Below are 24,297 nucleotides of genomic sequence, written 5' to 3' on the forward strand. Positions count from 1 at the left end.
CAGTCAAACAGGCGATCTCAATGCAGAGACCTGAATGGGGGAAACCCACCTCCACTCCGGCTCGAGTCAGTTGGATAAAGGGTAGGCATCTGCCTAAGTTAGCATGTGGGCCACAGACAACGAGTCCAGCTCACTGCTGGTAAAAGGCATTTTGTGGAAAGCAGAGATGCTTTTCTCATGTGAGCCAGAGCAATGAAGCAGATGGGCAGAGATGAACGATGGAGTGAGAGTACTTCCTGGGTTTCCTTAGTACTCAGGCCCTGCTTCTAGTCTGACTCTGAGGCCCAGCTGCATCCCTGCCCTAGGGCTCCTTGAGATAATTCCAAGGTCTCTCCTGAGAGCACTTCTTCAATTACTCCTTTGCATAACATCTCCACTTGGGCTCTGCTTCTATAAGGCATTCACTGCTCAGAAGACACCTGTCCTTATAACTTATTTTTCTGAAGCTAGCTCCAGGAGAGGTCTGCGTCCAAAAGAGGCCACAGATCCAGAAGTCTTCCCTGGTCAGCCCAGCCTTTTCCTCCCTGCGTTTCTTCACACCCATCCAGTCATTTAATGAGAGTCTCATTGGCTTTCTCTGTGGAAGACAGCTGCCTCACAATGGTGGCACTGGCCTTCAGAGATGACCAGTCCTCACATGCCCAGCTAATCAATCACCACTGTTATGTCCCAAATTCTAGTTCCAAACTCTGATAGTGCAGTTTGGTTGTGGTGTCCACTCCAGATGGTGTCAACTGTGTTTGTGGTGGGGTGAGAGTTATAGTACCAACTTGGGTACCAAGTGAGGGCCACCACTGTGGATGGGGAAAGGCAGTCTCAGAAGAGGGAGCGGGTACCCCCAAATTGTCTACTGCATGGCCTGGGTGTGGCCTTTGTTTCCCCCATCCTCACTCCTGGGAAAGAGGTGGTCTTCTGGCAAAAGACGTCAAAGTTCTTCCATGAGAGGAGGTCCATATCAGCAAGAACAAGAAGACATTCACTCTGAAGGGGAGCTACAGGGCAAACAGTCCTTACTGATCCCTAGACCAATGGGGAGAGGAGTACAAAAAGGAGTCTAGAAAGAAATGAGAATAAGACACCAAGGCAGAGGAGACCTCTGTGCATCCACGCAAGGCTGACTTGACCCTGACTGAAGGGTCAGGCCGAGATATATCCTGATTAGCTGTGAGACACACATTGTCCTGTTGACATATGTAGAGCAGAGCGCTAGGAATTTGCTTGGCCCTCCGATGTCTTATTGGATGTCACTCTTGTTGTCATAATCATTTTTTAAAATTATTTCTCGTGACAGTCTAGACTGATGGGCTTCTCCAGGACCAAATGGAGCTGTCAGAGTGTTCTGTGGGCAAGCCTCTCTGCTCTCTTGGCCTCAGTTTCCCCATTTCTAAAATGAGGGGTTGGATTAGATGTTCTCCAATGTTTCCTCCATGCCAATATCATATCCTCCAGTTATCTGAAGACACAGATTCAGAGGTTTCCCTCTCTTTGCCTGAGAGAAGTTGCTGGGGTTGGAAATGATAAGTTAGATAATTCGAGGTCATGTGTATACCAGGGACTGTAATCAAAGAGCCTAGAACCAAATAGTCTGTGTTTATGCCTTCCTCCCCATCTATCCCGCAGTGGGCCACAGGCAGCCTCTGGGAAAAAGCAGGGAGTGGCAGAGAGAGGGTGGGAGCCTCCTGGGGGTGAAGGTGGGAGCCTCCTGGGGGTGAGGCATCCTGCTTCAGTTCTCAGAGAAAGTGGAACTGGACAGAGTTTGCCAAGCCAGGAAGAGTGGCAGAGTATGACAGAGGACATTGAGCAAAGAAGAGGGGGCCAAGGACTCAGACATGCACAGTGTCACTTGTGTGAACTCGGGAGAGCTACTTAACCCTCTCTGTGCCTGGGTCTCCTCATCTGAAAACTGCACATGGTAACGCTTACCCTGGGGGAGCAGGGAACGGGTAAGGTGAGGATGAACGTCGGTAGCATGTGGGAAGCCCGGAGCATGGCACGAGGTGTTCAAGAAATGGTTCTTGTAATCACTAGAGTTGTAGAAAGGGATTGGGGGCAGGAGGAAGAGCCAGGCTGGGATTTCCCCAGGCCCTGTGGCTTCCCTGACTGCTACTCAGTGGAAACACTAGGAAAAACCAGGAAGTGAGTGTGTGCTCTTAGCTTCTCTGCTACTTTGACAACACAAGCTTTTCTGTCTCTATTCCCAGCACTCGGCAATTATTGACTTGGTACATTTTACCTTCTGTTGGAGGGAGGTTTACCCAGCTGAACATGGGACTGCTGCCAGCACCTAAGCTGAGAATGGACCTCGCAGTCATCTGCTCTAGTCTCCTGCAGTGTGAATCGTCCCAACTCGGAGTCACAGAGCAGCTGCAAGAGGCCAGGATATCACATGTGCACAGGACTGTTGGGAGGCTGTCCTATGCCCTCCTCCATCGTAAATGGCTCTCTGTCACATGCATGTGAGATGCTATTGCTATAAATAAAATATTACATTTGTTTAAAAGTGACGTGGCATTCATATTTTGACAAGGTGGATTTGCTCTATCATCTAAAGTAATATCCGCCGTCACACTAATAAGAACGTCCATTTATAGAGAACCCACGGTACCAGCCATTGTGTTAAGAGTCTTTCTCTCACTGAGTCTTCCCAACAGCCCCGTGAAGAGGAAACTATGATGTCCATTTTACAGATGAGGAAATTGAAACTTTGATACGTTAAGTCACTTGCCCGAAGTTACAGGACTAGTAAGTGTCGGGGGGGGGGGGGTCCACCCCAGGCGGTCTGACTCCAAAGCCGCCGCTTAATATTTTAAAGACAAGGATGCGCTTTGGCATTTCTTATATTTCTTGTTTCTGAATGCAGTTGGGAATCATTCTGATCCTTTGTTCCCTTCAGTGGGTCTAGCTGCTGCTTATACGCCTCCCCGGTTTTGTGGGTTGCCCAGGTTTCAGTGGTTTTGCCTCTGAAGCCTGAACTCCCCCGGAGCTGAATCCGCCTCCGCACGCTGCCCATTCCAACTGAGCTCTTTGGCCCCAGCCCAGCTCAAGCTCTCCCCGGGTCTCCTCCCCTGCCCGCCAGGTTCCTTCAGATCTCCCGTCCGCCTCCGGGCCTCAGTTTCCTCCCGTGTAAAGCAGGGAGCTTGATGCTTTCCTTGGGCAAGTAGCGAGGGGTCTGGGGCAAAGTCACATGCAGTGCACTCCACGAACGCCAGCCCGGAGCCAGAGTCGCCATCCTCCCCGCCGCCTATGGGAGGGGCCGTCGCTCCTCCCCTCTCCCCCCCGACCGCACGGCGGCCCCGCCCTGAGGGCGGCTCCCGCCCGCGCCCTGCCCATCCCAGCCCGGCGACCTCAGCGCCCCTGCCCTGCAGCCAGGAACCAGCTGAGCACAGCTGGACCCAGCAGCCGCCGTCGCCAGCGCCGCAGCAGCAGGTAGGGGAGGGGAGCGACCACGACCCTGGGGCATCTGGGGATCCCGGGCCTCTGGGTCTTTCTCCCTCCTCTCGCGGTCCTGTCCGAGGTTGCCCGCGCCTGGATCTCGGCCCGGCAGCCGGGGCATCGCTGGAGAAGAGCTTCCTCCCTCACCTTGCTGGTCTTCCAGGGGACCAAGGAGAGTTGGATTGGGGGCTTAGGGCAGGGGAGGAGGAGGTTCAGGCCTCCACCCACAGGCCCCGTTTGCTGCAAGCACCTGAACTAACTTTGACCCAGTTCGCGCGGTTGGGGTTAAGTGGGCCCGGGGTCACCCCTGCACTCGCTTGCCGGCGGTCTCCAGCGCGCGGGCTGGGCGGTGGCTCCGCTGGGCGGGTCTGCTCCGCGGATCCTGGATTCCATCCAGGGTTAACGCCTTTGCCTGCGCTCCCCCGACGATGAGGAGCCCTCGACCTCCTTCCTCTTTCAGGGCCCAGGACTGTTAGAAAGTGCTTCCTCCTACTCCGGAATCCGCTTGCACTTGCTACCTGTCGGTACTGTCTTTTCCCCCGCCCTGCAGAGTATGTTCTCTTCCCTGACGCACACGGAAACTTCTTTCAGAGTTGCAGACAGTGATGGGAATCTCCCTTTCCCTCTAGGCCCCCATCTCTTCTTGGGTCCAAACGCCCCAGATCGTGATTACAGCAGTGTTTCCTGGCTCAGTGCAGGCCGGCTGCTCTGGACAGTGGCCAGAAGGAAGCCTGGGTCCTTGGAGACTGTGGGGGATGCAGGGGACATTGGCTTCTTCTGCAGCCCCTCATCTGCCCAGACATCCACTCCTTATCCTGCTTTCACATCTTCCTCAGAGCAGAGAGGACATCTTTACAACACCCAGAACTCTGTAGGGCCAAGGACATTCAGGGCTGCCCTGGGGGTAACTGCTTTTTGTGGAAGGCAGGGCCTCTGGAGGCTTTTAGGCTTAATCCTGCAGGTCCTGTTCTCCCAGGACCATGTTTCTGACCAGGGCACTGTGAACTCTTGCCGCACTTTACTTTACAGTGACCATAGCTTGTTGGAGTCTCCCCGCAGCCCTGTTCGTTCCACAGTTGAGAAAACTGAAGGGCCCTGAGAGTTTGTGACTAGCTGATAGTCACGCAATGAGGAAGGGGCAGGGACTAGCTGATAGTCACACAATGAGGAAGGGGCAGCGCTGGGACCCAGTTGCAGGCCTCACTTAGCTGACTCCTAGCTGGTGGGACTGTAGACTCTTTCTTGAGTCTCGAGTTCCCTTCACGAAGAAACTGAGCACTGCAGCAACACCCCTGCACCAACACACACCCACATGTTGGGGTGCTGGCTGGTGTTTCTTGGGGATGTTAATTAAGGGGTAGAGGCCTTGGAACAAAGGAGGTGGGCTGGGAGTGGGGACAGTTGGCATCCAGCTCCCTTGAAACTCCATTTTCCTCTTTGGGGCCTCACTGTTTATAAATGCCAGGGAAATTGTAAACAGCCGGGGGAGCTTGCATTGGCACCCGGGTGAGTTTCACAGCAGCAAATGTTTCCGTGTGAATCAGGGAAAGGAACTTTCCTCCAGAATTTTCCATAGTCTTTTTTATTGTGGACTGACATGAATCTGCAAAAGCAAGCGGCTCCCAGGAGGAGGCTGTAGGGGTTGCCTCTCATGGCATTTCCTTCCTTCCCTCCTTCCTGGATTTAGCGCTCTTCTGGGTCCATGTTCTGTGTCTTACCCTGTGAGGGGCCCCAGAGCCTTGAGGAGGACAAAGCTATTTGTCCTCAAGATGCTTCTCATCTGTAGTGGTTGGAACAAACATGCAATACTGAGAGCTACTTCAGCCTAAAGGGGTGATTAAGTCTGTCTGGCCGACCCAGGCCTTGGAGATGAGTAATAGTTTTCTAGGGCATAAAGCGATCGGGGAAAAGGCATTCTAAGAAGCTGGAACAGCTCATGCAAAGGCACTGAGGTTTTCTGAACAATCAACATGGCTAGAATGGCAGATGAATGAAAGGTGGAGTGGTGGGAGTTGAGACCGTAAATCAAAATGGAACTAGATTGTAAACTAAGGGCTTGGAATTACTTTATCCTGAAGGCAGTGATCAAAACTCTCATTAATCTTGTGGCTGATGTAGCAGATGCACTGGAAGGGGCTAACTGGAGGCAGGGAGATCCCGAGGAGGCTGTTGGGTGGTCAAGAGAGTGCAGGTCTGAACCGGAGCAGAGACCACGGAATGGACTAGAGTGGCAGATTCTGGAAGCCCAGCTGAAGAACCTGTCAGAACCTGCAGTAAATTTCATCTCAAAGCAGACAATAGGCTTGTAGCTATCGGATAAGGTTGCTGTTATTCTGAGTTGTTCAGTGTTGGGTTTTACTTTTAAAGCAAAAAGATATTGTTAAAGATTCAAACGTAAAGAAGGGTGTAGAGTGGGCTTCATCCCTCTAACCGGCTTCTTTCCCAAGAGGTGGCCCCTGTTGACAGCCTTGTGTGCACTTCTGCCAAGCTGGCACAAGCAAGGGCTGCAGACTGGATGCCTTCACACTTCTTAGCCATCCAGTGCCAGAGGGTCACTTCTCCGCACTCCATGTGGGCAGTTTGGGTCTCTCATGAGAAGTTGCCAGGTCATGGAGATGATTTCTGTATGGTCTGTCATCCTTTGCTGAGGCATTTCTTCAAGAAAACTTTACAGCCTGTATCTAGTCTCTGAGCATGTATATTTGGTTATTAGAGATTGTAGGGCTAAGAGAAGTTAGACACACTGACCTAGGAGTGGAGCTGTAGTCTGAGTTCTTCTGAGTGACCTTGGACAAGTCCCAGTTTGTTGGGCCTCAGTGACCTCATCTGTAAAATGGAGATGTTGGTCTCCGTGATAATAATAAAAAGCTACCTTTTAGTAAAACAAGCGCTGGAACATTAATTACTTTGTTGGTTCCTCACAACCGTTCCTCTAAGGTAGCTACTATTATCCGCTTTTATAGAGGAGGAAACTGAGGCTCAGAGAGGCTAAATAACGTGCCTCTGGTTGTGAGGCTGTTGGGTGTCGGTGACAGGATTCTGGAGGTCTGACTGTAGAGCTGTAGCTCTTAATCACTGCACTAAATGTTCTCCCGGAGGTTCTGTTTAGTCCTGACATGATGAGAACTGAGGGGGAGTTTTGCTGTGGCTGTGACGAGGGATGCAAATCAGTGTGTGTGGCTTGGGGAGCTCAGCTCTGCAGCACACAGGCCTGGAGGGGCCTCTTGGGACTGTGCGTAAACTGATGCTTTTCTGTACTGTCTACAGGACTCCAGAGTGTAGGTCCATCTCCCCTCCGTTTTAGGGAATTCAGGCTCTGAGAGGACACAGACTTGCCCAGGGTCACTCAGAGAGTTAGCAGGGGACCCAGCCAGGCCCAGTCTCCCTCCTTTCACCATTTGAGCCCATGCTCTGGAAAGCTTTCTGAGGAAGCCAGGAAGAGTGGGCACCCCTCTTGCCCCACGGTTATTTCCTGAGAAAATGCTGGCAGAAGCAGGGAAAACCAGGTCCCAGGAGCTATGCATTTTGGGGGGGAGGGAAAGAAAGAGACCAGTGTTCAGGCAGCTGGGGGATGTTAAGTAAAAATATCTCCTCCCTTTCAACTGAGTGAGCCTGTGTCATATTTCAGCCTGGTGTGGTTTGAGAGTTTGGAGACCACAGGCAGGCTGGGTTCCTGCTGCTCTCTAGTTTTTCTTCCCCACTCTCCACCCCCGGCTGTAGACTGACTGCTCCCCCCTGCCCTGCCTGGGACCACATCAACAATTTAAGGGCAGGGCAGAGGACAGCAGTAGGCGTGGTGGGCAAGGCTGGACAGCAGAAGGCCTGGGCTTGGGTCCTGGTTTTGCCACTGACAAAATACTGGGTGACTTGAGCTAATCCTTGCCTTCCTCTGGGCCCCGGTGTCCTCCTGGCACTAGGGGGGTGGATAGAATAACGTCAGGCTTTCCCAGCTCTGGTGGCCTCTGAGTCAGGGCTTTGTGCTCAGTGCAGGAACATGGGACCCGCACGTCTGTAAGCATAAAGTGAGCCCACAGCAATCATTTTTGTTTAAGTGACTTGCACCAGTGCCAGCTGGACATTCAGCTACTGTTCATAAATTTGGTCTTTGTGTGTTGAATTGGTTGTCCATTTTACAGATAAGGAAGTTGAGGCCTAGGATTCATTCATGTATCCTAGTCCCTGTTCCATAAGCAATAAGGATGAGGGCCCCTGTCTGTAGTATTCTTACTGTCTGTGTTCACTTTTTGTCTTCACTGCCTTGTTTAATCTTTTAACAGCTCTACTAGGGAGGAGATATTGACTCAGTTTTACAGATAAGGGAATTGATGTTCAGCCTAGAGAGCTGAAATGCCTTACTTTCTCTTTTTTGAGCCTCACGGAAGCCCTGAGGTTGTTATGGGTCCCATTTCACAGATGAGGAAACTGAGGCCTGGAGATGTGAGCTCTCATGCCCAGGGGTCCCCAGGGACCACGTGGCCAGTTAGGTTCCTTCCCAGGCCCCCCATCCTACTCCTTCCAATACCTTGCTGATTCTGCTTCAGAACCTCTTACATTCAATGCTTGGACTCAGGGGTAACAGTTTTCTTCCTGGGCTGTAATGTATCCCTGAAACATGCTCTTCCCAAGGGGGCTCCAGCAGCAGTTAGAGCCGCAGAGCTTCTCAGGGAACTCGGATGAAGGCGCCACCGCACCAGTGGGAGTAGATTTATTTATTCTGCTGAACTGGTTAAGCAAACAACCTTATTTCTTTCCAGCTTCAGCAAGGATATCATCTGGGCTCCGCTTATTTACCAGACAAAGAATATACACCCGGTATATGTGAGCCTTCAGGGTGGGGCTTGGCCCTTAATTTTCCTTTTATAGTGGCTGTGGCTGTGCTGGGCCCTTGGTGGGTACTCAGTAAATACCAGTTAATTTGGGGGGAGTGGCAAAGTGGTATGGGTGGGATACCCATGGGATATGGGTACTTTTCCCCGCCTCTTCCAATGACTTTTTTTCTTGTTCTAAATATAACTCTTTATGATAGAAAATCTAGAAAATAAAAATAGCATAAAAAAATAAGAACTGTCCGTAATTCTGCCAACATGAGATAATCGCCGCTAACATTTGGGTGCATTTCCTTCCTGATATTTTCAGCACATTTTTTTTTTTACCCCCATATAATTGTGGTCATACCACATTTGTAATCTTCTATTCTTTTCAGTTTTTTTCCAACATTATAACATAAATATTATTTCATGTTATTTAGTACTCTAAATTTAATTTTTAAAAGAGTTTTAAAAGTATACTTACTCAGCCATAAAAAGAAACGAAATTGAGTTATTTGTAGTGAGGTGGATGGACCTAGAGACTGTCATACAGAGTGAAGTAAGTCAGGAAGAGAAAAACAAATACCGTATGCTAACACATATGTATGGAATCAAAAAAAAAAATGGTCATGAAGAACCTAGGGGCAGGACGGGAATAAAGATGCAGACCTACTAGAGAATGGACCTGAGGACACGAGGAGGGGGAAGGGTAAGCTGGGACAAAGTGAGAGAGTGGCATGGACATATATACACTACCAAATGTAAAATAGATAGCTAGTGGGAAGCAGCCGCATAGCACAGGGAGATCAGCTCGGCGCTTTGTGACCATCTAGAGGGGTGGGATAGGGAGGGTGAGAGGGAGACGCAAGAGGGAGGAGATGTGGGGATATATGTATATGTATAGCTGATTCACTTTGTTATAAAGCAGAAACTAATACACCATTGTAAAGCAATTATACTCCAATAAAGATGTTAAAAAATAAAAAATGATTAGAAAACAAAAGTATATTCTACCTAAGTAGATAAATGCATGTTTATTTAAAATCTTTCATTCCAATAGTCTGGGGGAATTAAAGAAGTGAAATAATGCATTTTATTTGTAAAAAACAAGTTTTACGTTTTTATTATTAAAATGATAAATGCTGACCTGATTTTTTATTATTCTCTATTATTGTATCTATGGTGTGAATTGTTCACTTAACTGATCCTGTATTATTAGGCATCCAGGCTGTTCATAAACAATCCTGCAATGAACATTCTAGTGCATAAATTATTCCTCTTTCATTATTTTCTACAAGAGAGCCCAAGAAATGAAGTTGTTGGGTCAAAAATGATGTATTTACAGCTTTTGCTACATTTTGCCAAATTGCCACCCTTGAAAGGTTGTAGCAGTTCTTTATTTCCACCAGCCATTCACAAGGGTGGCAGCATTCTTTAAGGAGCATTGGAAGCTGGTTATCAAAAGGCAAGCTGTCCTGTTAGAAGGCTCAGGGACCATTTTCCTGAAGCATCTACTTCATTTCTTCATTTAGCAAATACAGGCATAAGTTGGAGGTATTGTGGGTTCGATTCCAGATACTACAATAAAGTGAATATCGCAAGAGAGTGCGTCACACAAGGTTTTTGGTTTCATAGCTCATGTGAAAGTTATGTTTACACTATACTGTAGTCTATTAAGTGTGCAATAGCATTCTGTCTAAAAAAAAAAATGTACATACCTTAATTCAAAAATGCTTTATTGCTAAAAAGTGCTACCCATCATCTGAGACTTCAGCGAGTCGTAGTAGTAACAGCAAAGATCATTGATGACAGGTCACCATCACAAATATAATAATCATGAAAAAGTCTGAAATATGGCGAGCATTACCAAAATGTGACACAGAGACACAAAGTGAGCAAACGTTGTTGGGAGAATGATGCCACAAGGCCATTTGCTCGAAGGGTGCCACACACCTTCAATTTGTGAAAAACACAGTATCTATGAAGCACAATAAACAGAAGTGCAACATAACGAGGTATGCCTGTAGATCTGCACAGTTCAGCATCAGTAAGGGATAACGATTAAGATCCCAGGCTGAAGAGGCAGAGAGACTCTGGTTCTCACTCCAGTTTCTGCTTGGCACTTGCCGTAAGACCTTGAGCTTGTGCCCGGTCACTGCTCTGCCTCCATGCTTAGGACAGAGGGACTTGCCTTTTTGTTTCCAGAGCAGAGACTTTGTTGTGATTGTGGTCACCCTCTGCTGAAGGCTTCTCTCCTGACTGCCTCCTCGCCTTGAAACCGTTTCCAGATTCCGACCATAACAGCTGGACCTCGGGAGTTGCTTGGTCCCACCTCCTCACTCCATGGCCAGGGATGCTAATGCCCAGAGAGAGCAAGTGAATTTCCTAAAGCACAAAGCAAGTTCTCTGATTTCTGCTCCACCACTTGTGAGATTTCAAAAGTTCTGGTCTAAACCGAAAGGATTTCAGTTATTATTAAACCCAAGACCTGGGAAGAAAGGAACTTGGTCATGGTCAGACCCCGAGTCTGTCCTGGCAGTGTTGTCCTGCGAAAGTCATTTTCCTCTCTAGCCGGTTTCCGCCACTGTGAAATGGGGATGGGCACCTTCTCTGGTCTGCCTGGGTCTACCTTTCCACCAGTCAAAGGCTTAATCACAAGATCCAGCGGCAGGTCTTGGTCTCTTGATTGTGCATCCTAAAGTGGGTGACCTCAAGCTTTTTGAGGTCAGTGGTGCAGACGTTAGGGCAGAGACTTAATATTACAACATAAAAAAAGATGCCTTTAGACCCTTTCTCTCCTCGGGGGAAGGGTTTTGTTAACAATGTTGCAGTTGGTTGTAAGGGGTGTTCTAGAGCATCTCAAACTTATCTTGCACACAAATCACCTGGGGATTTTGTGAAAATGCGATTCTGGTTCCATAAGTCTGGAGTGGGGCCTGACACTCTGCATTTCTAACAGGCTTGCAGGTAATGCAGATGTTGCTGGGTCAGGGACCACACTTTGCACAGTAAGGTTCTAAATCCTTTGGTAAGGGCCCAGACTAGAGCCCACATCTCTTGATGTCTTCTCTTTGAGGTTCTTTCTACCCATCGTATTTGCCTCCCTCCTCTCTTCACAACACTGAGTTGAACTGTATTTGGTCCACAGTTATGAGTTTCTAGAATCTGAACAGCCCTTGAAATATTTTGCTACCTAATTGCAGAGCGAGGTAGGGCTCTTCTTCAGGAGAGAGTGACTCAGTAGGAAGCCATCTGAAGGGGGAGAAATACAGCTGAAGGACCTAGCATTTGGCATAAACATTTCCACCAGAAGTTTTTATACTCAAGATTATAAATATTATTCTTTTGTAGCTGTAGGCTGCAAACTACAGCCCCGGGGAAGCCCCAGCCTGTTTTTGTATGTCTCTAAGCTAAGAATGGTTTTTACATTTTTTTAGATGTAAAGATGTAAAAAAGAAAATCCAAAACTAAACAAGGAAGTATATGCAACAGAGAGGGCATGTGCCTGCAAAGCCTAAAATACTCACTCTCTGGCTCTTTACTGTCAAAGTTTGCTAACCCCGGTCTAGAGTAAGTGGAGCTTTATATTTTTCTCTAGTGAGCGAGAGGCCCAGTCTTATAGCTTGAAATTTAGCGAGACCAAGGTATCGAGGAGGCAGCCTGATTTGATGGGAGCTGGCCCGACATCTTAGCTGTGTGACCCTGAGCACATTGCTTCACCTCTCTGAACTTCTGCTCTTCCTTCACAAAATAGGGACTGTGACATCTGCTGGCTGAGTTATTGTGAGGATGAAACATGGTGTATGTAAGGAATTTAACACTTGGTAGGTGCTCAAAAAATGACAGCTGTTGTCATTGGGGCGGCCATTTGAACCCTTCTGGCGTTACTGGACAGATAACACGTTGCCCCCACCAAATCTGAGGGTCCTCCCAGCGAGCTGGGAGCAGTCTTTTAGGATAGAACACCTCTGTTCCAGCCTCCCCCAACCACCACCGCCCCCTCCAGGGCAGAAAGCTCCTCTTCAGCCACCCGGACAGATGGGGTTCCTGGTGCTTGTACGCTTTCACTAACGGCAAGCTCTCTGCTCACTCTTTCCACTTGTGGGCAGCTCTGACTATTAGAAAGTGCTTCTCTCCCTCCCTAAGATATAATTCAGCAAACAGGCGCCACGCGAGCCCCAGACTGGGACAGTGAGTACTGGAAGGACACTTCCTCTTTATGGCTCCATCCAACATGTGGGTGGTAGACTCGAGCTAGTGGTTTATGGACCTTGTTTCTAAGTTGTGGCAGCCTTAAGGTCCAAAATGGAAAACAGACCAACTTGGAGTTAGCTGGAGCTAATTCTAAACCCAGTTGAGTTTGAAACTCTGGGGCTCTCGGTGTCCAGAGCCTGGAAAAGAGTGTAATGCTCTTTCTGCCCATAGATGGCAGCACCTGTACCCTTTGCCGTCTCTGTGAACGCGTGTGCGCATGAGTGTTTATGCACGTGTGCACACACGTGTACACGCATGTGTGCATGCATGTGATTTACCAGTTTTTTCCTTCGATGAATCTTGAGCTGTGGTGGCCCTAGACTAGGCGCTGGGATAGCCAGGAGCAGGTCTTGGTCTGATGGGGGAGGCTGACTTGGAAACAAACTATTAACAGTGTGACAGCGGAGATGGGTGGTGGCTCAGAGGAGCTCAGCCTCACGGGGGAAGGGGAGGTTAGAGAAGAGTTCTTGGAGGAAAGCTGGGCTTGATCATGAGCGGGAGAAAAGAACAGGAGGGATGGAAGAGAGTTTGGGAACAGAGGAAACAGTCTGTGCAAAGATTACAGGAAGATTCAAGGAACAGAGTGCAGCTGCCTCTGGCTGGAGCTTGGAGGGGTGTGGGTGGAAGACAGGAACTGATGAGAGCTGAGGCTCAAGGCGCTGATGGGGGCAGATCGTAAAAGGCTTTGAAAGGTTCGCTGAGGATCTTGTGTTTTACCTGGGGGCTGTCGGGGAGCCATGGTCGAGTCTGAGCAGAGGAGTAACAGTGGTCTGGGCTTGCTTTGTAGGCGAGGAGAGAGGAAGCAGGAGGACCAGGTAGGAAGCACTGCAGTATCCCAGGTGAGAGGCAATGGTGCCTGGACCAAAATGTTGGCAGTCGGGGTGGGGAGAAGTGGATGCATTAGGGTAGAACCAGCAGGCAGTTTTGCAGCTGAGCGTGACAGAGCAGGGAAGACTGAAGAGGTGGGAGCCTCGGTGTCTGGCCTGGCCCCATGTGTACATGGTGGGTGACGGTGCTGATGCTGAGATGGAGAGCATTGAGGGTGAAACAGGTGGCACTTGGGAACAAATGCAGCACTGCCGGTGAGGATGAGCGTGAGATTTGGAGGTGTGTCAGAGAAGGGGGCTGGATTTGAAAGGTTTGTCCTCAGGGAGTTAACAGAAAGTGGGACGTCATTAGTCATTTGCAGGAGCCCAGCTCTACTTCGATCTATCCCGTGGAACTGGGAAGTTTCTGTGGAACTCTTTGAAGAGGGCCCATGGAGGTGGCATTTAGGGGCATCTAGGTCATGGGGCCCAGATAAGCGCCCAACCTCTTTCCAGATCCCTTGCTATGCACTGGTGCCACTCACAATGCAGACATCCGCAGGAATGTCTGCGCCATTTACTGTCAGCTAAGAATAGGGTTCATTTGTGTCTTAATCCCAGGAGCCTGCAGGGCTCCACTGCATTTGGAATCTTGGACTGTCTCCCCTTGGCTTGGAGGTTTGTGCAGAGAAATTGACCAGTTCAGGCAGGAGCGAGTGTGCTCAGCTGCTCCCTGAATGTGGATGAGCTGTGAATGAGTCTGGGAGTGAGGTAGGGTGACGATCCGGGTTGTCCCTGAAAGTGTGGGAGCTGAAAGACTGGGCTGCACTATCTACTCTGGGGCCGGCGTAGGCTGGCCCTTCGTTTAGTCATCCAGCATATACCCACTGGTCCTGCTGTTTGCTAGGTCACGTGCCAGCGCTGGAGTTTCAAAGGCAAAACAGTCTAATGGAGCTCACAGTCTGATGGGAGAGAGAGACCCATCACCAGATAGTGATAATACAGTCTTACAATAATAGAGCAATGCTAAGCATAGAGGTGGGGACATGGCATGTAAACAGCTTGGGTCCCCAATCTGCACCAGTACAGGATGAGAAAGATATAATTGTTAGAAAAAGGCTTAGAGATTAATAATCAGAGTAAGCACATACGCTGTTCAAAACCCTAGACATATTTTATCTCATTTAATCCTCATAATGAGCCTATGGGATAGGTTCTAACATAATCCCTCTTTTACAGGGAAGAAAACTGGGACTCAGAAAGATGAAGGAACTTGGTTAAGTTACATATTAGTTAAATGAGGGGCCATTTTTGTCTAACTCCAGGATCTTGAACCACAGCTCTGAAGTTGACCATAAGCTAAATTCAGTCATGCAATGAGGTTACCTTCAATGCTCGTGGGACTTTAGGCTGCATTAATAGAGGCATGATATCCAGAATGACGGAGGTGAGAATTCTGCTTGCCCTGCCCTGGATAGAGCTCGGCTAAATGTTGAATTCTGAGCCTTGTGCCGTCAGTAGGGACCGGGTTCATTTGAAGTAGATCAGGGAAGCAGGGGGAGGGAACCAGACACCTTGATCTCAGGAAGAGCTGGAGGAAGGGGGGTGTACAACTTGCAGAAGACTTGAGGGGCCCAGGGTCATTGTCTTCAAGTCTCTATGGAGACATTGGGAAACCGGGTGGCAGACCTGTTCTGGGTGACCCTAGAGGGTAGAGTTAGGACTAGTGTGTATGAGGCATAGGAAGAGAGATCTTAGCACATCCTTGTGACAAGCCTTTTAACCAGCCAGACTGTCCAACAGAAGGTCTTGCAGCCTTGGCAGGAAGTGAGTGCCCCGTGGCTGGAGGTGTGCAAGTAGGGGCTATGTGACCTTGGTGTGGAGGGGGGGTGGGGATTGGGGACGAACGGAAGTATCAAATGGGGCTTTGACAAGATGACCTTGAGCCCCTGACCCTGGGAGTCTTGGCCCTTTCTTTACAGGTGGTGCTGATAACGTCCTGTACCGTGCTTCCGCCTTGGTCCTGACACCTCCCAACAGGAGCAACCGTCTTCACCCAGCAGCCTGCAAGGTAGGTAGAGCAGTGCAGACACCCTGGCATCCTTCTAAACCTAGCCCTGGCTGCCCAGGGGAGTCTGGAGGGGACTGTGGAAGCAGCTGCTGGTCGCCACAAGTGGATTCAAAGGCAGTCGCCGAGGTTTTTCTAGTAAGGCTCAGCGAATGCTTCTGCTCATTACTTCATTTACCCCTCACGGTCCCTTGAGAGGGAGGCCAGACAAGGGTGATCCCGTGGGGAAGAGGCAAGAACTGGGCTGGGTGCCAGGGCTCCTGGGCCCCGAGCCTGGCTGTGCTGCTTGCGTGCTGGGTGACTGTGGGAAAGCGCTTTCCCTCTCAAGGCCTCTGTTAGCGCTTCTGTAAGAAGGTGGACTCCCATGAGGAGGAGGTGTAGGAATTCTTTGGAGAGGTGAGAAAAGCTGGGGTACGGCTGCCAAGGAGGCTCCAGGCTTGTTGACCATAGGAGGAGTGAGAAGTGTGAGTCATGGGGAAAGTGGATGAGTCATACCCACCTGGGATGGCCGGCAGGGCGGGGCCCGCCTGACTATCAGGTTCACAGGTGACCCGCTGAAGGAGGCTGAGAGGCTGAGAGGCGGGGGGTGGAGTGCAGAGTCCTCGGCTGGAAGCAGGAGGCCTGGTTCAGGTGCCAGCTCGGGTCTCGGTTTCTCTGCCTATAAAATGGGTGCATTTGTCTCCCCCGCTCACCTAACAAGGTTGCCGTGAGTACTGCACAAGCTCATAGATGCTGACGGGCTTTGTGAGCTGTGGAAAGGGGAAGTATCAGCCCTAGGGGAATACCCCAGCTTCCAGTGTCGGAACAGAAAGAAGTGAGTTTGTGATAGCAACCATGCGGAGAGCCTGGAAAACACCCCTCCAGGTCATGACATCACCCTTAGCTGCCAAAAGGAGAAGGGGCTGAATGCCTCAGGGCTGACTCATCCTTGCAGCCCAGCTGGCTTCCGGGGGGTGGGGGGGTGGGGGGTGGGGGTGGGGGTGGGGGGGGGGTGACACGACAAGCCAACTGCAGTTGGAGCTGTTCCTCTTTCCCCAAGCTTAGATGAAAGGGTCTTCCGATGGTCTCCAGAATGTTGTGTCCTCAAAGCTGGGGATTCCTACAAGGCCTGCTGGGTCCTGAGAGGGGGACTTGTCCAATTGTAGCCGTATCCCGAGGGTTCTAGATAAAGGGGCAGCCCTGAAGCTGCCCAGACAGGAGGGATGGGGGCCGTCTTGGTTCTGCTGCTCCTGAGTTTGAGACCGAGCCCTGACAACTCCCAGAGCCGAGGTGCCTCAGAGTGATCCGTCACCAGAAAGAGTTACGCTGTGTTAATGCTTTCGGCGACAATGACACAGGAACCATCTTCTGCTTTCCCACTTCTGCAGAAGTGAGCACCCACCGAGCGAGTACCTGTCAGCTGAGGGCTTTACGTGTTCACCCCTTCCCTCCTCCATCCCTGTGCTGTACCCTACCTCACGCCCACCTCTGATGGGACCCCGCCGGTGACCTCCTCCTTGTCAAAATCCAGTGGTGTTTCCTCCGCTCTCCATGTCCTACCTCTCTGGAGCCTCGGGTACCTCCTCCTTCTGGAAGCTCTCTCTTCTTTTTGCTTCTGGTGGGCTGCACCGTTCACTTTATCTCCTACTTCTCTGACCTTCCTAATCAGGGCCCTGGTTTTTCTCCTCAAACGTTCAGCAGGATTCTGACTACTTCTTTCTCGAGTTACACGTATAATAACATAGTTACTATATATACGATACTATAGTAACGTAGTTCATTCATTCGTTCATTCATTCATGCCTGCATTCACCTGACAGAAATTTGGGCCCTGGACTGGGTGATGGAGAATCAGCAACGAACGAGATTTTTCCAACCCTCATGGTCTTACCGTCTTGGGTCTTACATACATTGTTCTACACATAACAAATTCATTCTTTCCTCAGCTATGAAGGAAAGGACCAGCGTCATGGGAGCATATGGGATTGGGTGGGTGTGATGGGATCTTGTCTGGACAGATGAGGGAGGCCTTCCTGAAAACCCTCAGACCTGAAGAAGAAGTAGAAGGTGGCTCAGTGGGTAGGGACAGAGCCCCAGGCAGAGGGAACAGCATGAGTGTGGCCTTGAGGAACTCAAAGAAGGGAGCACGACGAGAGAAAGGCCTGGAGACCAGGCAGCACCTTGGTCGTGTGGGCCCTTGGGGACCTTGGTTAGGGTTTGGACTTTTTCCTAGACCCCTGGGGAACCACTGGAAGTTTTAAAGTAGGGGAGAAATTTGCCCTGATTTCATTATTAGAACCCTTGAAAGAGAGTCACAAGCCCCACCCTGATGAGCCCCGAGGCTGTAATTTCTGGCTCTTCCACACTGTGGCATCCTGACGCTGTTCGTCAGTAGAAGGCTTGGTGTTGGGCAGCCCTGAAATGTGTACTGGGTAGTAGTCTCTGGGCTCCTTGCATTTTTTTCATTGCTGAACTTCTGCACTGGGGAGAGGAGGTGAATCAGACCCTGTCCTGCCCTGGGAGATCCAGACCTGCGGTGGCTGATGCCTGGGGCCCTGGGAGCCGCAGAGGGCTTCCCCCTGAGTCAGGCGCGAGGCTGAGAGGATGGGCATTCCAGGCAAGGGAGGTGCCCGTGCAAAGGCTTGGCCCCCTGCTGGAACCTCTGTGCTTGGGGACTAGTGAGCAGGGTGGCTAAAGCAGGAGGGTGGGGTTGAGGTGGGGAGACTGGGAGAGCACGCGCGCTCGGGAGAGGCTTCGAACGCAGGGTCCTGATCCTCTGGGTGTCAGGGAGCCGTGGCAGGTCTCGAGCTGAGCAGTGGCTTGAGCAATGGGATTTGAGAACAATCAGCTGTTGGTGGGAGGCAGAGGGGAGGGCGGATCGAAGGGGCAACACTGTGAACTGGTTGGAGAGAATGAGCATCCCTGGGTGAAGCCTTGTCAGTCCCACCCACCTACACACACACAGTCAAATGCTCTGTGCCTCTTTCTGTTCTGTGTCCTGTTGGGTCATTCCCCCGTCGGCTGGCCCTCCTGAGCTGTTTCGCTGGGGTTTGTTTACACCCTGGGCTCCAGAGGCAAGCAGGTCTGAGCATCACTCTGGCTCTGACTTGCTATTTGCCCCTTGACATGTCCTTTAACCCCTTTCAGCCTCAGTTTCCTCATCTGTGAAATGGGGGTGATATTAGGGTTGTTGAGGATTAATGATGGGGAAGTAAAGTCCTAAGCATATGCCTGGTACCTAGTGGTGGCTTGGTTATCTTTATTTCCCTGTTGGTTGGTAATGGCCCAGTCTTTGTCATGATCTGCCCCTTTGGGAGGCCTCCTCTGTGGCCATAAATCTGTAATGTGAACTGGAAACAAGGTGTCCCCAGAAGCCCTGAAGGGAGCCTATAGTGGGATGCCGAGTGGTTTGGAGATGCCTTTACACTTCCCCCACTGGGGTGTGGCATGGGGCTGGGCTCCGAGAGCTGGACCAGGTCTTAGCTGTCTTTTAGCACCAGCACTCAGCACAAGACTGGCCTATCATGGTTCTCATAAATACTAAACAAACAAAAAAAATTTTTAATTAAAATAAAGTCATAGACCTCAGGCATCCATCTACCAGCACCTTCATCTTATGACTGAGGAATCTGGGGCCCAGAGAGGGATAGTGACTCCTCCAAGGTCACCCAGCCCTTCAGTGGCATGGCTTGGGCCTGTCTCAAGTATTTATTGCAATTCTAATTTTTAAAATACTGACAGGACTTCCCTGGTGGCGCAGTGGTTGAGAATCTGCCTGCTAATGCAGGGGACACGGGTTCAAGCCCTGGTCTGGGAAGATCCCACATGCCGCGGAGCATCTAGGCCCGTAAGCCACAACTACTGAGCCTGCGTGTCTGGAGCCTGCGCTCCGCAACAAGAGAGGCCGCGACAGTGAGAGGCCCGCGCACCGCGATGAAGAGTGGCCCCCGCTTGCCACAACTAGAAAAAGCCCTCGCACAGAAACGAAGACCCAACACAGCCAAACATAAAAAAATAAATTAATTAAAAGAAGGCTCAACATTTAAAAAAAAAAATACTGACAATTTCAAAGTTCCCAAGTAGACTGGGAAAGGGATAACAATGTCCCCTAGACAATTCTGGGGAGCATCCTGGCTAGAAGGGCCCCAAGGATATCAAGTGCAACCTCCCAGTTTACATTTGGGGAGACTGAGGCCCAGAGAGAGGTAGTGACTTGCTCAGCGTCCCCAGAGAGCGGGAAGCAGAGGAGCAACCACAAGGCCCATTTCCAATAGCCTGCAGTAGGTGGGTGGGCTCTTCCCCCAGCCCACTGCCTCGTATTTGAGAAAGTGAATTAAAGCATGAACAGTAGTGTCCTGAGGAAGTTTTGGGTTTTAACTGTGTCAAGGCGAAGGAGCATTTCTGGAACTGTGTGCCTGTGGAGTTGGGCCTGGCACAGCTATTTCAGACTAAGCCGCAGGGCCCTATTTATAGGCCGATGTGATTAGATTGATGTGGTCAGGAGAGGCCCGCCTGTCCTCTGCCCAGCCCAGCTATGGTGGAGGAAGAGGCCCTCAGGGGCGACGCTGACCCATGGGTGAGTAGCAAGGGATCTAGGGTCGTCCCCAAGGCCTGCTTGGAAGAGGAGCTCCGGGGAGGCCTCAGGGGAAGTCCCAGCCCTGACTCCCAGTTCATCCGCCAGCCAGGCCCTCTGCAGAGATGAAACCAGCTCCGAGCCTATTCTCTCCGGGCTTAAAAAATCCTCCACTGCCTCAGACCAGGCCAGGACCCCTAGCAGTCAGGCCGCTCCAGTGTTTACCCACCAGGTCTTAACCCCAGGCATGCCTCGCCAGTGTTTGCATTTTCCAGTGGGGGCACACCTCCGAGCGTTTGCTTTTGCTGTTCCCTCCGCCTGGCGTGCTGGTTCCCTGTTCCCCAAAGACAAACCTCCATTCATCCTTCAAGACCCTGCTCGAATGCTCCTTTGTGGTTCAGCAGGCCCTGGGCGCTTCCTGCCTTGTGTTCCTGCTGCCTAGAGCCATTTGGGTGAATACCCAAGTTCATGTGTGTGCCCCACTGGGCCGGGGAGTCCTGAGGCAGGACCTGACACAGGGAAGAAAGGAGAAAATCATGTGTGGTTGAGCCCCTACTGGGCCATTGACCTTACGCGGTTTATGAGACAAGATCAGCATGCCACGCTACGCGGTAGGTATTTTTAAAAGGAGTGAGAGTAGCACTTTGGAGTCAGATAGCCCTGGGTTTGGACTCTGCTCTGTACTTCCTAACTGTGTAACTTTGGGCTGAACCTTTCTGGGTCTCAGTTTCCCCATCTGTAAAATGGGTATGATGCTAGCCATGAGTTTTGGGGAAGCATTGTCAGCAAGACAAAGCTGAGAAGGACTTATCATGTTGCCTGGCCCACGTTGAGCTTCTATGTGCAGGAGCAGGTGTTATTTACTCAGGGGAAACTGAGGTCGGAGCAGGGAAGCGCCTTCTCTAGGGCTCAGTGGTGGAGCGGAAAGACCAAGTCTTGGGGTCCCAGCTTCCAACTCCATCCTGTATTCTCCTCCCCTTCCTCTTTTAACCCCCTGGGCCTATTCTGTTCCCAGATCAGGGGAAGATTTGTTTGGGGATTGTTTTTCCTAAGAAGTTTCCTCTCCCGTGCCCCTGGATGACTCAGAGCCCTGAGTCACCAGGAGGCTGAGGGCCAGGGAGGAGTGGGGCGGGAGGAGGAGGGAAGGAGAGAAGGAAACAGGAAGCGGCCCCAATTCCAGCCCAGGCCCTCCCACTGCTTGATGGACTAGATCTGGCAAGTCCCCAGTGCTGCCTGGCCTCAGTTTCCCCAAGTGCGAGAGGAGATGTTGGGCTTTGATGAGCGTTTCCCAGTCCAGGTTGAGCCTCATCACCCCAGGTTCCCAGGCCCCACCCCGAGCTATAGACAGACGCTGGGCGTGGGGTTTTCAGGAGCTCCCCAGGTAACTCTGCTGCACACCTGGTCTGTAGAGGTGTTTGGGAACCATGTGGCTCATGGCTGCTTTCCCCTGGGCCTCAGAGGGGCTGCTCAGCCTCTGCTTGACCGTCAGCACGAACTCACGGAGAGCACTTTTCTTGCCGAATGCCTTGGCGGAATGGTGCCCGGGAAGCGCATGGGCTTTAAAAAACCAAAACCAAAACCAGCTTTATTGCAGTATAACTTATGTAAATTGCTGGAGTAAGTTTACATATAATTTACATACATATAATTCACTGGTTTTAATTAATTCAGTAATTTTTAGTAAATTACATGAGGGATGCCAGTGTCACCACAATCCAGTTTGAGAACATTTTTATCACCCCTCATCACCCCTAAAAGGTGCCTGTGCCTGCTGGCCAGCACTCTGCACACCCACCTCCTAGCCCACCACTAATCTACTTTCTGTCCCTCTGGATGCCCAGACCTGTGTGCAACTCCCAGCTTCACCCTTTCTGGCTGTGTGACCTCCTGCAGGTTATCGCCCCTCCCTGAGCCTTGGATTTCTCTCCCGTAGGGGAGGAGGCATCGCCTCCTTGCAGCTCTTTGGTTGAATAGGACTAACGTGATAGAGTGTCTGATGCACAGTAGGGGCTGGGGTCGAGCGAGCCTGGTAGGCAGCACACAGGATGTGGCACAGATACGTGGGCACAGTTGTAACAATACGGCAAACATCTGATAGACTCACTGTGTGTCAGGCACTGGGCTAAGCCCTGTAATTGCTATATCTCCTTCAATCCCCACGACAAGACTTCCTAGGTAAATGTCAATATCATTTCCATTTTATAGCCAAAGAAACTGAGGCACTGAGAAGGGGAGTAACTTTTGCAAGGTCGTGTAGGTAACGGTTGATAGTACTAGGAGTCAGTCCCAGAGCCTGTCCTCCTTGACCTTCACACAACAGATGGGAATCATGGAGCAAGGGACACAGTGTGTGAACCCAGGGCAAGGTTTATGGCATACACTTCCAAGGGACAGGGCCTGCGACAGTGGACGTGGGATTCAAAAGATGATAGATGGCACAGATCTTCCTTAACTTAAAATGGGGTTACGTTCCAATAAGTTGAAAATATCTTAAGTCACAATGCATTTAATACGCCTAACCTACCTTGCCTTCACATGTCATAGCTTAGCCTAGCCTACCTTAAATGTGCTCAGAACACTTACATTAGCCTACACTTGGGCAAAATCTAACACAAAGCCTACTTTATAATAAAGTGTTGATTATCTCATGTAGTTTGTTGAATACTGTCCTGACGGTGAAAAAACAGAATGGTTGTCTGGGTGCAGAATCGTTATGAGTGTACCAGTTGTTTCCTCTGGTGATCGCGTGGCTGTCTGGGAGCGGCCGCAGCCCAGCATCACAACAGAGAATAGTACAGCATATCGCTAGCCCAGGAAAGATCAAAATTCAAAATTGAAAGCACTTTTTTTTTAGAAGTCTTTATTGAATTTGTTACAATATTGCTTCTGTTTTATGTTTTGGTTTTTTGGCCATGAGGCATGTGGGATCTTAGTCCCCCTACCAGGTTTCTAGGGAGTGTGTATTGCTTTTGCACAGTCCTAAAGTCCCCAAATCCTAAGTTGGGCCATCACAAGTCAGGGACCGTCTATACAGAGTACATCACACAGCAGAAGTGACATGGTGCATGGTGTGTGATCCAAGCTGTAAGTGACATGGGACGCAGCACGTGGACCGTGCACCAGGGTACACAGGCAGGACAAGGTATGAGGAACACAGGGTCTGGTATGGGACACAGAGAACACGGTGTGTGGGACGCTGGGCGTGGTTCAAAGTATATGACGCAAGAACAAGGTCCCCAGGGTATAGGGTTTGATGTACGGCAGCGGGGCACAGAGGGTCCTTTTTTCATGTCAGTGCCTGGGGCCCCAGCATGTGGCAGCAGGAGCCAATTTTCTCCTCTCACAAAGGCCTGTCTGGTTTGTCTCCTCCTCTCTGCCTCTTTGGATGCCAAAGAGTGGGAGTGTCCCAGAGAACTGGAGCTCAGAAACCCCCCCACCAGCTCAGACAGGGGTCAAGGCTTGGGGCCAAGTTCATAGCTCAGGAAGAGCCTGCCAGGCCCCCAAGTCCCCTCTGTCAGAAGCAGCTGTGAGGCCCTGTTGGCTGGGCCGGAGCCGGGTAATTTTCCTCTAAGCCGTCCTCCCTCCTGCTTCCCTCCCTGGCTGCCACTGCGGCTGTGAGCGCGTCTTAGTTGCGGGGCTTAAGGGAGAGAGAGCCCCTACGGCTGCTGGGGCAGAGGAGCCCATCCCTACCAACTGCTGTCAGAGTGGGGGAAACGGAGGTGCAGGTGCTGCGGGGAGGCTGTGGCTCCCGCGCTAGCATTGCCCAAGCCCTCCTGGCACCTGACGCTCACTCCCTTACCTTGTCTCATCTGCACAAGGCCTCCAATAGCCTGATAAGGAGACCGAAGCTCAGAGAGGCAAAGAGCTTGCCTGAGGTCATGCAGTCAGAGCCACAGCTGAGGCTAGACCCCCCCTCCACCACCCACCGCAGCTCTCCGGGAGGCAGGAAGTATAGAGGCAAGAGGTGTCGCACAGGGTGTCGGGGGGAAGGTGGAGGGGGTTGTCAGTGGGTGATGAGGCTGCAAGAGCGTGTAGGTACCAGATCCCAGAGGGCCTTAAAACCCAAGCTGAGGAGTCCTGACCTCTTTCAGTTTGCACTGGGGTCCGTGGAAGGGTCTTGAGCAGGGAATGATGGGATCCCTGTGGATAAAGGGAGAGTCGAAGGCACTGAGGAAGCTGGTGCAGTGGTTCCAGAGAAAAGATGGGAACCCTGAACCAGGACAGTGTCTGGGAGGCGGGAGAGGGACGTGAGTGTAAATGGGGAGTATGTGGGGTTGAGCGTCTCTGCTCTGGCCTCAGCCCTTGTGTATGGCCTGGTGGGATGACTCTGGAGTGTCCCAGAGGGTTCTGGAAGCCCTCAGAGGGCTTGATGATGCG

At 50.9% G+C, this 24,297-nt stretch overlaps 1 protein-coding gene across 1 annotated transcript in view; it reads left to right on the forward strand.

Moving 5' to 3' along the window:
* The first annotated feature begins 3,343 nt into the window (after positions 1–3,343).
* Positions 3,344–24,297, forward strand: part of GSN (gelsolin) — a 56,714-nt gene continuing 35,760 nt past the window's right edge. Inside the window, exons 1-2 of the mRNA XM_079927139.1 lie at positions 3,344–3,426; positions 15,283–15,371. The gene's annotated coding sequence lies outside the window, so the exon portion shown is untranslated. The remainder of the gene's footprint in view (positions 3,427–15,282; positions 15,372–24,297) is intronic.

This window comes from Stenella coeruleoalba (genome assembly GCF_951394435.1).
Source record: "Stenella coeruleoalba genome assembly, chromosome: 7".
NCBI lineage: Eukaryota > Metazoa > Chordata > Mammalia > Artiodactyla > Delphinidae > Stenella > Stenella coeruleoalba.